Source organism: Puma concolor, chromosome C1 (assembly GCF_028749965.1).
Source record: "Puma concolor isolate L17-30 chromosome C1, mPumCon1.1.hap2, whole genome shotgun sequence".
NCBI classification, from domain to species: domain Eukaryota; kingdom Metazoa; phylum Chordata; class Mammalia; order Carnivora; family Felidae; genus Puma; species Puma concolor.
In genome coordinates, this window is record NC_141674.1 from 153,141,818 (window position 1) to 153,153,912 (window position 12,095).

Here is a 12,095-nt window from a genome sequence, read left to right on the forward strand (position 1 = left end):
ATAAAAAAGAAAGAGAGAAAGAGAGAGAGGGAGGGAAGGAGGGAGGGAGAGAGAGAGAGAGAGAGAGTGCATGGGGAGGGACAGAGAGAATGCATGGGGGAGGGACAGAGAGAGAGAGAATCCCAAGCAGGCTGCACACTTTCAGCACAGAGCCTGATGCAGGGCTCAAACTCACAAACTGTGAGATCATGACCTGAGCCAAAATCAAGAGTCGGATGCTTAACTGGCTGAGCCACCCAGGCATCCCGTCTCCACATAAACTTTAGATCGGTTTGTCATATCCACAAATAACTCACTGGGACTTTGGGATTACATTAAATATACAGATCAAGTTTGGCAGAACTGACATCTTGACAATTTTATGAGTCTTTCTATCCATGAACATGGAATATTTCTCCATTTTTTAAGTTCTTCTTTGACACCCACTCTCTTTTTCCCAGCATATAATTAGTGAAGGCCTAATATGTGTGAAACATTGTGTTAGACTTTGGATCTGTAGTGATAGTTTTTACCCCATAAAGCCTTTAGTATGGAAGGAATTCAGAAAGAGTTGATTCAGAAAGAATTCAGTTAATCTCTGAGAAGTAGGGCTGGGTTTTAAAGAGACATAAGAAAAACTCTTACTTTTTTCTCTACATTATATAGCCAGTTTGGACCTTTCTCAAACTAAATTTTTATTATTTTTAAAAAATTAGTTTTTTTTTTTTTTTTAATTTAGAAACTTCCAATTCCAGGTGAAGAGCAGGCCAAGAAGAATTAAAATAACAGAATGCAAATTTTGAAAATTTTGAAAATGAGGCCCAATATCTTATAATCTATTTCTTTAGTTTACTTCAATTTTGCAATGTGCCATACACACACATGCATGCACACATATATAAATGTATTCATGTGCATATTATGTGTGAATGTATACACATGCATACATACACACACGTCTGTGCATACATATAAAATAAAGAATCTGAACTGCATTTTTTGTAAAGTAATTTGGGAATTAGTTTTCCATCTGTAAGGACAAGCAGCTGTAAAATAGAAGATAACAGGTAGAAATGTTCCAGGTGGTGAAGTAAAGGAGACTGGTGGTTGAATATTTCCTGAGATAAGCCATCATGCTAGTCCTAACTTGGGTAGTCCAGTGTTTGCTCTGCAAGTCTCAGTACTTGGAGGATGAGGGCTGTCTTGTATATATCAGTGGAATCTCCTCATAGATTTTTCTAATCCATTAACAGTGGAATTTTCCAGACAAATCTGAGTGAAGATTTAGACAGGATCATTTTTGAGATCCATCAACTGACAATTAGTTTAACTTAAAGATGATTATTATCATTCACTACATAACGAGATAAAACTAAATCATTATTAAGTCTAATATAAAAGAGAGAAAGTTCAAAGAAACAAAACAAAACAAAACATCTGGCAACTGCACTCTTTCTTGAGGCAATCTGAATAAAAAGTTAAAAAAAAAATATCAGCTTAACTCAGATCCTTTGACATTCTTTAGCTTCTTGTTTCTTGTGATATGAATTTATTAAGAACTAGATCTTTCTGAAGATGCTTTTCCTTTAACTTACAACACTGAGAGATACTAAAATGACATTTTTGAAATTTTTGTTCTGCCCCTTTCTAGAATAAAGTCAAAACTTTATTGAAATGCAACTTAACCTCATTGAAGGTAAAGCATTACTCCGTACTTATGGTAATTATTAAGAAGATAGTTCAAGCTGATTTTTTACTAAGAAACAAATATCACACTTGTATATCAGAAGCATGTTTTGCTGGAAATATTTTGGGGAACATAATAAGATTAGTGGATCTTATAAGAAGTAAAGCTTTATAAAAGTTTTTTTTTCTTTTTTTAAGGATACATAAGATGATCCAGGTCTAAGTCTTCCGCTTGATGTAAACATTTTTAGACATCCTTAGGGTAGTAAATATATAAGTAAAAGATTATTTTCAAATTTTCCATATTAACTGAGAGGGGCAGAGGCAGTATGGAACTAGGATAACAGTTTACTTGATTCCATAAAAATCTGTATAATCTTCTGACTGACAGAGATGCAAAGATTTCAAAATTCTTTTGTAAGTGATGCATTCTCACCTCTTCTTAATATAATATACATCTGTAATTTAATAGCATCTATAATACATCTATACTCTGATGTATAGATGAATACACTGAACCCAACAGAGGTAATGCTTTTAACAGCCTGCTGATACAAAATAAGTTTATTATGCTGGGAACACATCTCTGAAATGGGAGAAGTGTGGGTAAGAAAATCAAGACATGAAGTGGGTGCCAACAGAAAGTCTGTCAGAAATTTGTCATCATATCAGAGGTCACGTGTTTACCACACATAATAAAAACCAAATGAATGAAGAAAGAGAAATGTTTTGCACTGAATTTTGTTTGAGATAGAGGTAAACTAACATTGACAGGAAAGTCCTATCAAGACTCATGGTTGCTCGGCTCACCATCTTTACCCTTTTATATCTGCTATCAGTCTCTGTTACCTAATGCCATCTAACTGATGCTAGATAATTTATGCCAGTAAGTTCCACTCTTGGGAGATTGGGGAGTAAAAAACTACTTTTTAAATTTAAAACACTTAACAGACATGATTTTATGTGTGTCACTTTTCTTTTAATCTGCATATATCATAGCACAGAAAGTTGAAAATGAATTTAAATTTAGTTCTAAAATCTGATGCAATATGTGCCTCTAAAACTTAGTGTCCTAGTTTATCTTAAAATACAAAACCTTCCTTTCACAAATTAAAAAAATAGCATCTCATAATTTGTCAAATAACTAGTTATGCTAAAGGCCAAGCCAACACCCGCCCTTCCAAAATGAAGAATTAGCTCAAAATATTTCTTTTTTCATTTCAGAAGCTTTTTAAATTTTTAAATAAGACATTTAAAAGCAATTTAATTTGGTATAATGAATCTTCAGAGTTGGTGGAACAAATCTTACAATGAGACTCTTCTACAAAGAAAATATAATATAGAAGCTGGTTTTATCCCTTTGTTCTCTAGAACATCAGAGAGTCATGTATTGATTACTACAAGGGGTGATAAGAATTTGAAGGCATGCACAATCTCCCATTTATTGTTTGGTAGACTTTGTCTGAAGAAGTATAAAATTTAGAAAACTGTGCCTGGTAGGTAATCAGCATAATCAGAAAAGTGCAACAAGGAAGACCGCAGACAAGATTGCACTTGAAAATATTATATACAAATAGAAAAAAAAAAAAACAAGCAAGAAAACTGATAAAATGGTTATGTGCCAGGACAGTGTATTTAACCACAAATATTCAGTGGGTGAATGGTACACGCCAGGAGCTCTTGCAAGTATTCTCATTTCATCCTTTTCACAATTTTCTGAGGCAGGTTCTAGTGTTCCTCCTGCTTTACAATTAAGAAAGAGATATTAAGGATTTTGCCCAAGATCACATACCTTATAAATAGTAGAGCTAAGATTTGTACCTAGCCCTCAGAAACCAAGTTCATGTCATCATATAGAACCAGCAGTTTGAAAAATAGGTTACTTGCAAACTTATTGTTTTATAAATTAAAAAAAAAAAAAAATAACTTAGGAGCTTTGTTTTGACCACTTAAAATCAGTGTTATTGGGGACATAGTGTTATTTGTAATGAGTATACAGGCTAGATAAGGAGAAAATTTACTATTATAAAACCATTAAAAAATCAGCAGAGGATTATGGGTCATCTTGTGTAAGACAGTTTAGAAATGCTGTCCTTTAGAGGAACTGAGGATTTTCAAGAGCTCAAGGTGGCAGAAATGTCTTCATAATTAGAAAATACTTGGGCTGGGGCGCCTGGGTGGCTCAGTCGGTTGGGCGGCCGACTTCGGCTCAGGTCATGATCTCGCGGTTTGTGAGTTCGAGCCCCGCCGTCAGGCTCTGTGCTGACAGCTCAGAGCCTGGAGCCTGTTTCGGATTCTGTGTCTCCCTCTCTCTGACCCTCCCCCATTCATGCTCTGTCTCTCTCTCTATCTCAAACATAAATAAACGTTAAAAAAAATTTTTTTTTTAAAAAAGAAAATACTTGGGCTGGAAAAACATGAATGAAAACTCAGAAACCTGAGTGCTTGTGCTTGTAGGGCAGGGATAGACTGTTCTGGAGAGAGTAGAGGGGGCAGAGTGTGAAAAGGTGAAAGATTAGAGAAGCTAGACCATTTCAAACTGTGGGATCATGACAGGAAGTCAAGTGATCATAACAGGAAGCCAAGTTAAAATAATAACTTCATTATTTTAAAGGAAACACAACAGGAAAATGAAAGTAAATTGTACATAGTATGTATAAATATGGTTTCAGGAAACTTTTTTCAAATATGTGAGTGGATAGCACAGTGTGTGTGTGTGTGTGTGTGTGTGTGTGTGTGCGCGCGCGCACGCGCGTCTGTGTGTGCACACGCTCATGTGTGTGTGTGTGTGTGTGTGTGTGTGTGTGTGTGCGCACATGCCAGGTAACAATATAAAATATATTTCTTTTCTGGTCATGGTTTAAAAAGTTTGAAAAACATCAGGCTGCAGAATGAAGTTCATTTATAAGAGACCCTTGAAAGTTACCATATCAACAGAGACTTTATGGGAAGCAGAAAGAAATGGGAGGTCCTCAGATATTTTCTTTAAAGTGACACAAGTTGAGATCAGACTGGCAGTGAAATATAGGATAATTAGAGTGAGGTTAAAATGAGCATTAGGCCTTAGGAAATGGTATCTAACTACAGTAAAATAATAGTTCTACAGGTAAGAATGCAGAAGTCAAAGTACAGATGAAAAGTCAACAATAACAATAAATAATTAAGATCCAAAGACAGTAGAAGATGAGAATACAACAATCAGAGAGGAAGAACACTACAATATCAAGAAAGATGAGAAAGGACAGTTTCCTGGCATATATTCTGAAGAAGGGCAGGCTGACCTTGCAGTGAAAATATCCTTAATGACCTTTGAGAATGCAGTTTCACTAGAATGTCTGGGATTCAAAGATTTCTGGAACTCAAAGTTGGAGAGAGTGGTAAGGAAATGCAGAAAGAGGGTTGGCAGAAAAAAGAATCTAGAATTCTCATGTGGAAAAAAAGAGACCAAAAACAGAGAATAACTAATGGAAAAATAACAGCTACCTTGTCGACCCTCCCTCTGAAACTTAGGCAATATCTTTGCATGTTCGAAGTCAGAGAGGACAAAGACTATGGAGACAGGGATTGGAAATACTGAAGGTGAGGAGATAAGTCAGAAAATACGGCAAACTGTATAGTTAACATTAGATTGTTTTTTTCCCAGAATCCAAACAGGGCCAGGGATAACTGGTACACGCTAACCTTCAATTCAAAGAAAGCTAAGATGATCACACATAAAAATTAAAGCCAAATTTGCACTCTTCTGCTCTGCCAGAAGTCTTCCTCACCAGCTGCATCCCTCTCTTTCTGTATACACAATAGTACCTCTGAACAGTAGGTAAGAAAATTTTATTAGAGGGGTTGTAAAATATCAGGCTGCCGTCAGGGGTGATTGGTGAGGCTCATTAACACTTGGGGTGAAACTCTGAAAACCTTTAGATCAGCACTTCATGTCCATCATTCACTCTCTCCCAATTGTTGCTGGGAAAAGCCATAAGGGCACTAGAAGACTTAATTATTTCCTATCCACAATGAATCACTGCTCACACAGCTTTACAAATTTAACAATTCATCCATATTTCTCTTAAGTCTGTCATTATAAAAATTTGATTTTCATATTGGTGTTCTCTTTTACATTTTATATACCAAATATGACAGAGTATTTAATAAACCATGCCCTAGCATTACTTAGAACTTTGGGAGAAATCTGAGTTGTAGTGAATGGTCTTATCAGTAATATTGTCTATCTCTTTCAAGACTGCTCTAATAACTTCTAAACTCCATTAACCAAGAAATCTCTAAGCAGACATGCTAATATGGCTCACAAAAATTCCTAGGCTTTTTTTTGACTGAATAGCTGATATGGAGACAAATTCATATGGGTGGCAAAAATCCAGCTACGGTAAAGAAAAAAGTTGTGAATCATACCACCAATAAGTTTTTGATAAAAAAAAGTACAAAAACCTATTATTTCAGGTATGGGTGATATAGTCTTTTTACATTTCCTGTTAATAAGTAACTCCCCTCACCCACATAACTATTCTAATACATTTTCTATAGGAGTAGACAAAGAAATTTACCACACCAATCTTTACTAATGGAGGCCTGCATTCAAGAAAGAAAATCGCTAAACACTATGCAGCCACTAGTCGCCTGAATTTCAAGAAATTTTGAAAATTCTGGTGTAAATCCAGAATTCTAATGACTATTAGGAAATAATGTTAAACTTCGGTAATAAATAGCAGTTTCCCCTCATTCTGACTTAAACCTTATGAACCCTACTTATATATACACTGTTCATACTGATAAAAAAAAATCCATGTGTAATAAATAGTATAAAATAATGGTGCATAATGTGGTATTTGTATATGATATATATATATATACATATATATGTATGTGTGTCTATGTAACACACGTATATCCACACATATATATAACACATGTGTATATAACACACATATATATAACATATATATGTGTTATATATATATATACACACACACACACACAGATATACACACACTTATGTGTGTGTATATATAACGTGTGTGTGTGTGTGTGTGTGTGAATGACTTTCAATTTGGTAATTACACCCAGCATAGCCATCCCTGTTAATAAAATTCCAAAACATCTCAGCATACTTTGGTAAACAGCCACTAATCATGGCTTTCTGTATGCTGCCCGCCCTACCTTGGCTGCACCAGATCCCATAGACTACCACGTGATCCAGCTACTAGGGGATTATTCCGGGCACACGAGAGACCGCCAGGATCCTGCTCCAGCATATGCTTGGTTGGCTCCCTACTTTTCTGGGAAGTAGTCTTTTCTAGCTAGTGGTCTGTTTGATCTAAGTCCATGTCTTACAGATTGATTAATATTTCTTCTCTCTTCTTATATAAGTAAAACAAAACAACCAAAAACAAAAAAAACCTAGCCAGAGCACTGTTATGATTCCCAACCTTAGAATCCTTTATCTTTTAAAGTACTATACATGCATTTCAGTGGCAGTTATACTGAGTTTTAATTAGTTTCTAATCAAAATGAGTAATAAGATTTGTATTGGAAGCTACTTCAGTAATGAACCCTTCTATGTTTAGATTTCTCAAACACCTTGTGCTATAATGTAATCCTTAATGAGAAAGAAACTAGATTATTGAAATATTATATTATGAAAACTTCCTCCCCTAACTATCATTTAGGAATTAAAGGGAGAAATGATTTAGAAAAAAACAAGCTGCAGACACCTAAACCTTCAGATAAAATAGATAACATGACTCTTGATACCATTACTTTTTCAGTGAGGCAGAAATACTTCAACAGAACATATACACAATTAAAAAGTTAAACTAAGACACAATCTATCAAATGAAGCTAGTAGCAAATGGAATAGTGTGTCTTCAAAACACTGACCAGTCACCCACCCAAGAGATGGAGTTTAAAAAAAAAAAAATGAATGTTTCATTATTTTCCACAATTGGGCGAATTAAGAGAGCAATCAGCAGGGCAGATCCTGCAGGAAGAAAATATCATTAACTGTGGTTTCTTTAATTGTCCTACCACCAGTGTCCTCTTAGGCACAACTGGGAGCCAAAAGGGCACAGAATGATAATAGTTTGCACCATGGTGGTGCTTCAGATAAAGATAAAGTGTAATCTCTAAAGATTGTACTCAATTTCTGAAACTGTAGTCAGAAAAACACACAGACTCCAAAAGTCTAGCTGCAACTAGAATGTACCGTCCTCAGTTAATTTTTTTTCTCCACAGTGAACATGAATTGTCTTCGTGGCACAGCTAAGCCTGAATGATGTTAACATTTCACAGAGACACAACTACAAACATTCTCCAAAACTATCTGCAACAGCTCATTACCCAAAACTACCTGCAAGGACTCATAAAGCAAAATAAGTCAGACTCACCAACTTAAATGGATTAATACTGTTTCATTTCCAATGTCCCTGTCGATGCTCTGTGAGATGTGAGTTCCTTTCTTACTGACACTGCTGCAGTGTCATTTTATGGCAAATAGTGATGCCTTACTATTTTAATATACAGTACAAGTAGCACCATTCCTTCTCAAGGGCTTAAATCAATTTATAGATTCATACACTTCATGTATTATATTGGAAAAAAGAAAGTGTTATGAAAGGTTGTTTAAAAAGCACCAAAAGAGCAAATGAAATGCTCGGCAAGGAAATACAAAGCTACATGATTGTCAAACTCAGTAAGAAATGCCAATTTGAAGTTCAGGCCAAGTGTTCCTCGTCTTCAAGGAAGCAAAAACTGACTCTGTTGATACTTGTAAGAGTATTGTTTGTTTGAGTGCACGAGCAAGAAGACAATGGGGAATCAGCCCTATTTTAGAAATTGGAAGATACGGGCCCTGGTCTTGATTTCAAGTGAGCTTGGACAAGTTGCTTGGCCTTGCCTCCTCTGTAAAATAAAGGTTTTCGAAAGAAAGAAGGAAGGGAAGCGGGGAGGAAGGGAGGGAAAAGGGGAGGAAAAGACGCAGGCAGGAAGGAAGCTGGTTAGTCAGTTTCCATTTGGGGACTGCTACTCTGGGCCAGGAACCATTTGTCCACTTCCTAGAAAGTATAATGCGGGATCCGAGTTCCTCACCACCTTAAAATTTTGTGATTCTGCAGCAGCTCATCTTTAGATACTATTGTTTTAAATGGATTTTAAAACAGGGGGGAAATGCCATTATCATCATTATCTTATTTTCCATGAGGCTTAATGTAGTTACTTCACCAAAGAGATGAGGTGTGGAAGGCAAAATCAGCCCCTATTAGCTTCTACTTTTGAAAAAGTAAATCTGTTCTTTGCAACAAAGACCTGTTATCTATAGAGGGTAAGTTCTTTTATCTGTGTATCTGTCAATATATGGTCTCACACAATAAGGTATAATGAATTCCAGTGTTGCCGCCTTTGTTACAGAGACAATTAGGGTGTCCTGTTATCCATTATTCATCACTCTTGCCTTAGCTCCAAATAGAACAGCAAACACATCTAAGGAATAAATATTCTTCACACTGAAGAATTCATCCTTCTAGGATCACCATGTCTAGTCTCAGATAACCCTCTTGAACTTGTGCTTGTCAGAGATTTCATTGGCATGTTTTCTTTTGAGGGGATGAAGCAGGAGTGTTTCTCTCTCTCTCTCTCTCTCTCTTTTTTTTTAAACATTCTTCTTTCTATTATTCCCTCATTGACTTGAAGCAGTTTTCCTACCCTCCTCACTTTCCACATCAGGCCCATGTATGGGTTTTCTTTGTACTTCACAGCTTTGTTTTCCTACATATTTCCCCCCATTCTCCATCTCTACTTCTGTTTTTTGCCTCTTCCAGTAACAGAAACAAATACGAACTTTGTCTTTTATACTCTGAAAATTATATTTTTCACAGGAAGTAATCTCTCCAAACATTCCAAATTTAAAGACCAGAGATCTTAATCTAATGTTTACTACAATTAAAGGAGAGAATAGACCTTATCCTCTTATTCTAAACATGCTGGTTCAGTTTAGAATGAAAGGAACAGAATTACCAAAGTGAATCCTCTGTTTAAAGCAGTGAAGTTTTAAGATTGCAAACCAATAAAAGTAATCAGAATGATATAATAAAAAATGAGAGGGGTGCCTGGGTAGCTCAGTTGGTTAAGTATCTGAATCTTGATTATGGCTCAGGTCATGATCTCAGGATCGGGAGATCAAGCCGCGTGTCAGGCTCTGCACTGGGAGCGGAGCCTGCTTGACTCTCTCTGCCCCTCCCCTGCTCTCTCTCTTTCTGTCTCTCCCCAAAAGAAAAAAAAAATAAATAAACCACACACACACAAAAAAAAACCAAAGAGACACATGAGAGGCACCTGGATGGCTCAGTTGTTTGAACATCTGACTCTAGGTTTCTGCTCAGGTCTTGGTTCTAGAGTCCTGGGATCAAGCCCTGAGTTGTGCTCTGCGCTGAACATGGAACCTGCTTAAGATTCTCTCTCTCTCTCTCTCTCTCTGTCTCTCCCCCCTGCCTCCTCCCTCCCCCAAAGCTTGTATGTGCTCTCTCTCTAAAAATCAATCAATAAATAAATGAGACACATGACATTTTTTCCAAAGATATAAATATGCAATAATAATCTTTAGTGATCTATCACATGACAAAGTAATTAGGATATAGTTCAACTCTCATTATGATAAATGTGAGCAAACACTCCATCATTAGGAAAATCTTGTGAAGTAATGCAATCGTGTATGCACTAGGTTTTAGGTATGGTTTTGAATTGATCTTACTCTATTAAACATAAAGAGGAATAAAAGAAAGTAAGGAACACAACAATTGGGTCAGAATGCCCTGATTAATTATGCATACTGAAAAGCAAAGGGGCACCAAAGGATGGCCACTAAGGAAAACTGGCTTCCCTTTGTGTCAGTCTCAAACGAGTCAATAAAATATTAAATCTATATCTCAAACACGTCTGTCTCAGCTCTAGCAATCACAAATAAACTTTTCTTTATTTAAAATGTTAGTTTTGGGGCGCCTGGGTGGCGCAGTCGGTTAAGCGTCCGACTTCAGCCAGGTCACGATCTCGCGGTCCGGGAGTTCGAGCCCCGCGTCGGGCTCTGGGCTGATGGCTCAGAGCCTGGAGCCTGTTTCCGATTCTGTGTCTCCCTCTCTCTCTGCCCCTCCCCCGTTCATGCTCTGTCTCTCTCTGTTCCAAAAATAAATAAACGTTGAAAAAAAAAATTTAAAAAAAAATAAAATAAAATGTTAGTTTTTTTTTTTTTTTTTTTTTTTTTTTGAGAGAGAGAGAGAGAAAGAGAGAGAGAAAAAATTGAGTGTGCACACAAGCCAGGGAGGGGCAGAGAGAGAGGGAAACACAGAATCTGAAGCACGCTCCAGGCTCTGAGCTGTCAGGGCAGAGCCTAATGCACGAACTGTGAGATCATGACCCGAGCCAAAGATGGACACTTAACCAACTGAACCACCCAGGTGCTCCATAAAGACATACTTGTCAATTTAATCAACACTATACCTTGGGGGCAGCTATATTAATCTCAGTATAGCTCTACATTTAAACATGCTTTCTTTCAATCTTCAAAGAAAGCTGGGCCATTTTAGATTTCAGTATTTTGGTGAAGAAGAGATGTATGTGACCACATGAGTAGCATGTATGTATCTTTTGGATTACACGATCTCCTATCACTTATATTCTCTAGATCAAAACATTCTAGTTAGAAATCTGCCTTACTAAAGAAACCTTTTCTACCATTGCATTTTCCTCTTTACTGACATTTGTCTTATTTTAGTAGAACTCTTTGGATCTACATTTAACAACAACAAAAACAAAAAAGGACTCTCATTAAAACTGCCATTCCTGCCTTACCCATAATAGAATCTTGAAAACTATAAGCAGAAATCAATAGAGAGTACCCTACCCTGAAGGACTCAGAGATTATTGAAGATCCGTTTGTTACTTAAAAATAAAAATAATGTCCTTAAACAAAAGTGAAATACCATTTACTAATGTAGGAAAGAAAGAAATACAATTGGTTTAGATTTAGTTTTAAGAGGATGACATAAGGATTTCAAATTATGAATTACCACTGTTACCAAGGGTGAAACTCGATAGAAAATAGGCCACCACATAGTAAAGCAATAGATTTAGTGCCTTTGAGGCATTACTAAAATCTGAGAGGCCACTGGGGAAAATAAACACAACTAGTAGCTAATCAAATGTGTAACTCTTATTTCCAAATACTGAAAATAAATCCTAGTTGGTATTTCAAGATACTTCTAATGTCTTTCATCTTTGAGAAAGAAGACAGGAAATGAGTTATTGGTTGTGATTTTTACTGCTATGATGAAAATCCAATATATAGACTACTACATATAATGTTAATTCCCCTATACATGAAAGTAAGTGCCCTGGATTTGAAGAATGTGTTTCCTTTGATGCATTTATTT

At 36.3% G+C, this 12,095-nt stretch overlaps 1 protein-coding gene and 1 long non-coding RNA gene across 8 annotated transcripts in view; one reads left to right on the forward strand and one right to left on the reverse strand.

Annotated features, from left to right (window-relative positions):
• LOC147578503 (uncharacterized) overlaps positions 1-8,213 on the forward strand; it is a 46,323-nt gene extending 38,110 nt beyond the window's left edge. Inside the window, exons 4-5 of the long non-coding RNA XR_015255267.1 lie at positions 5,309-5,482; positions 7,912-8,213. This is a non-coding gene — a long non-coding RNA (uncharacterized LOC147578503). The remainder of the gene's footprint in view (positions 1-5,308; positions 5,483-7,911) is intronic.
• KCNH7 (potassium voltage-gated channel subfamily H member 7) overlaps positions 1-12,095 on the reverse strand; it is a 480,526-nt gene that overhangs the window by 445,700 nt on the left and 22,731 nt on the right. The window lies entirely within an intron of this gene.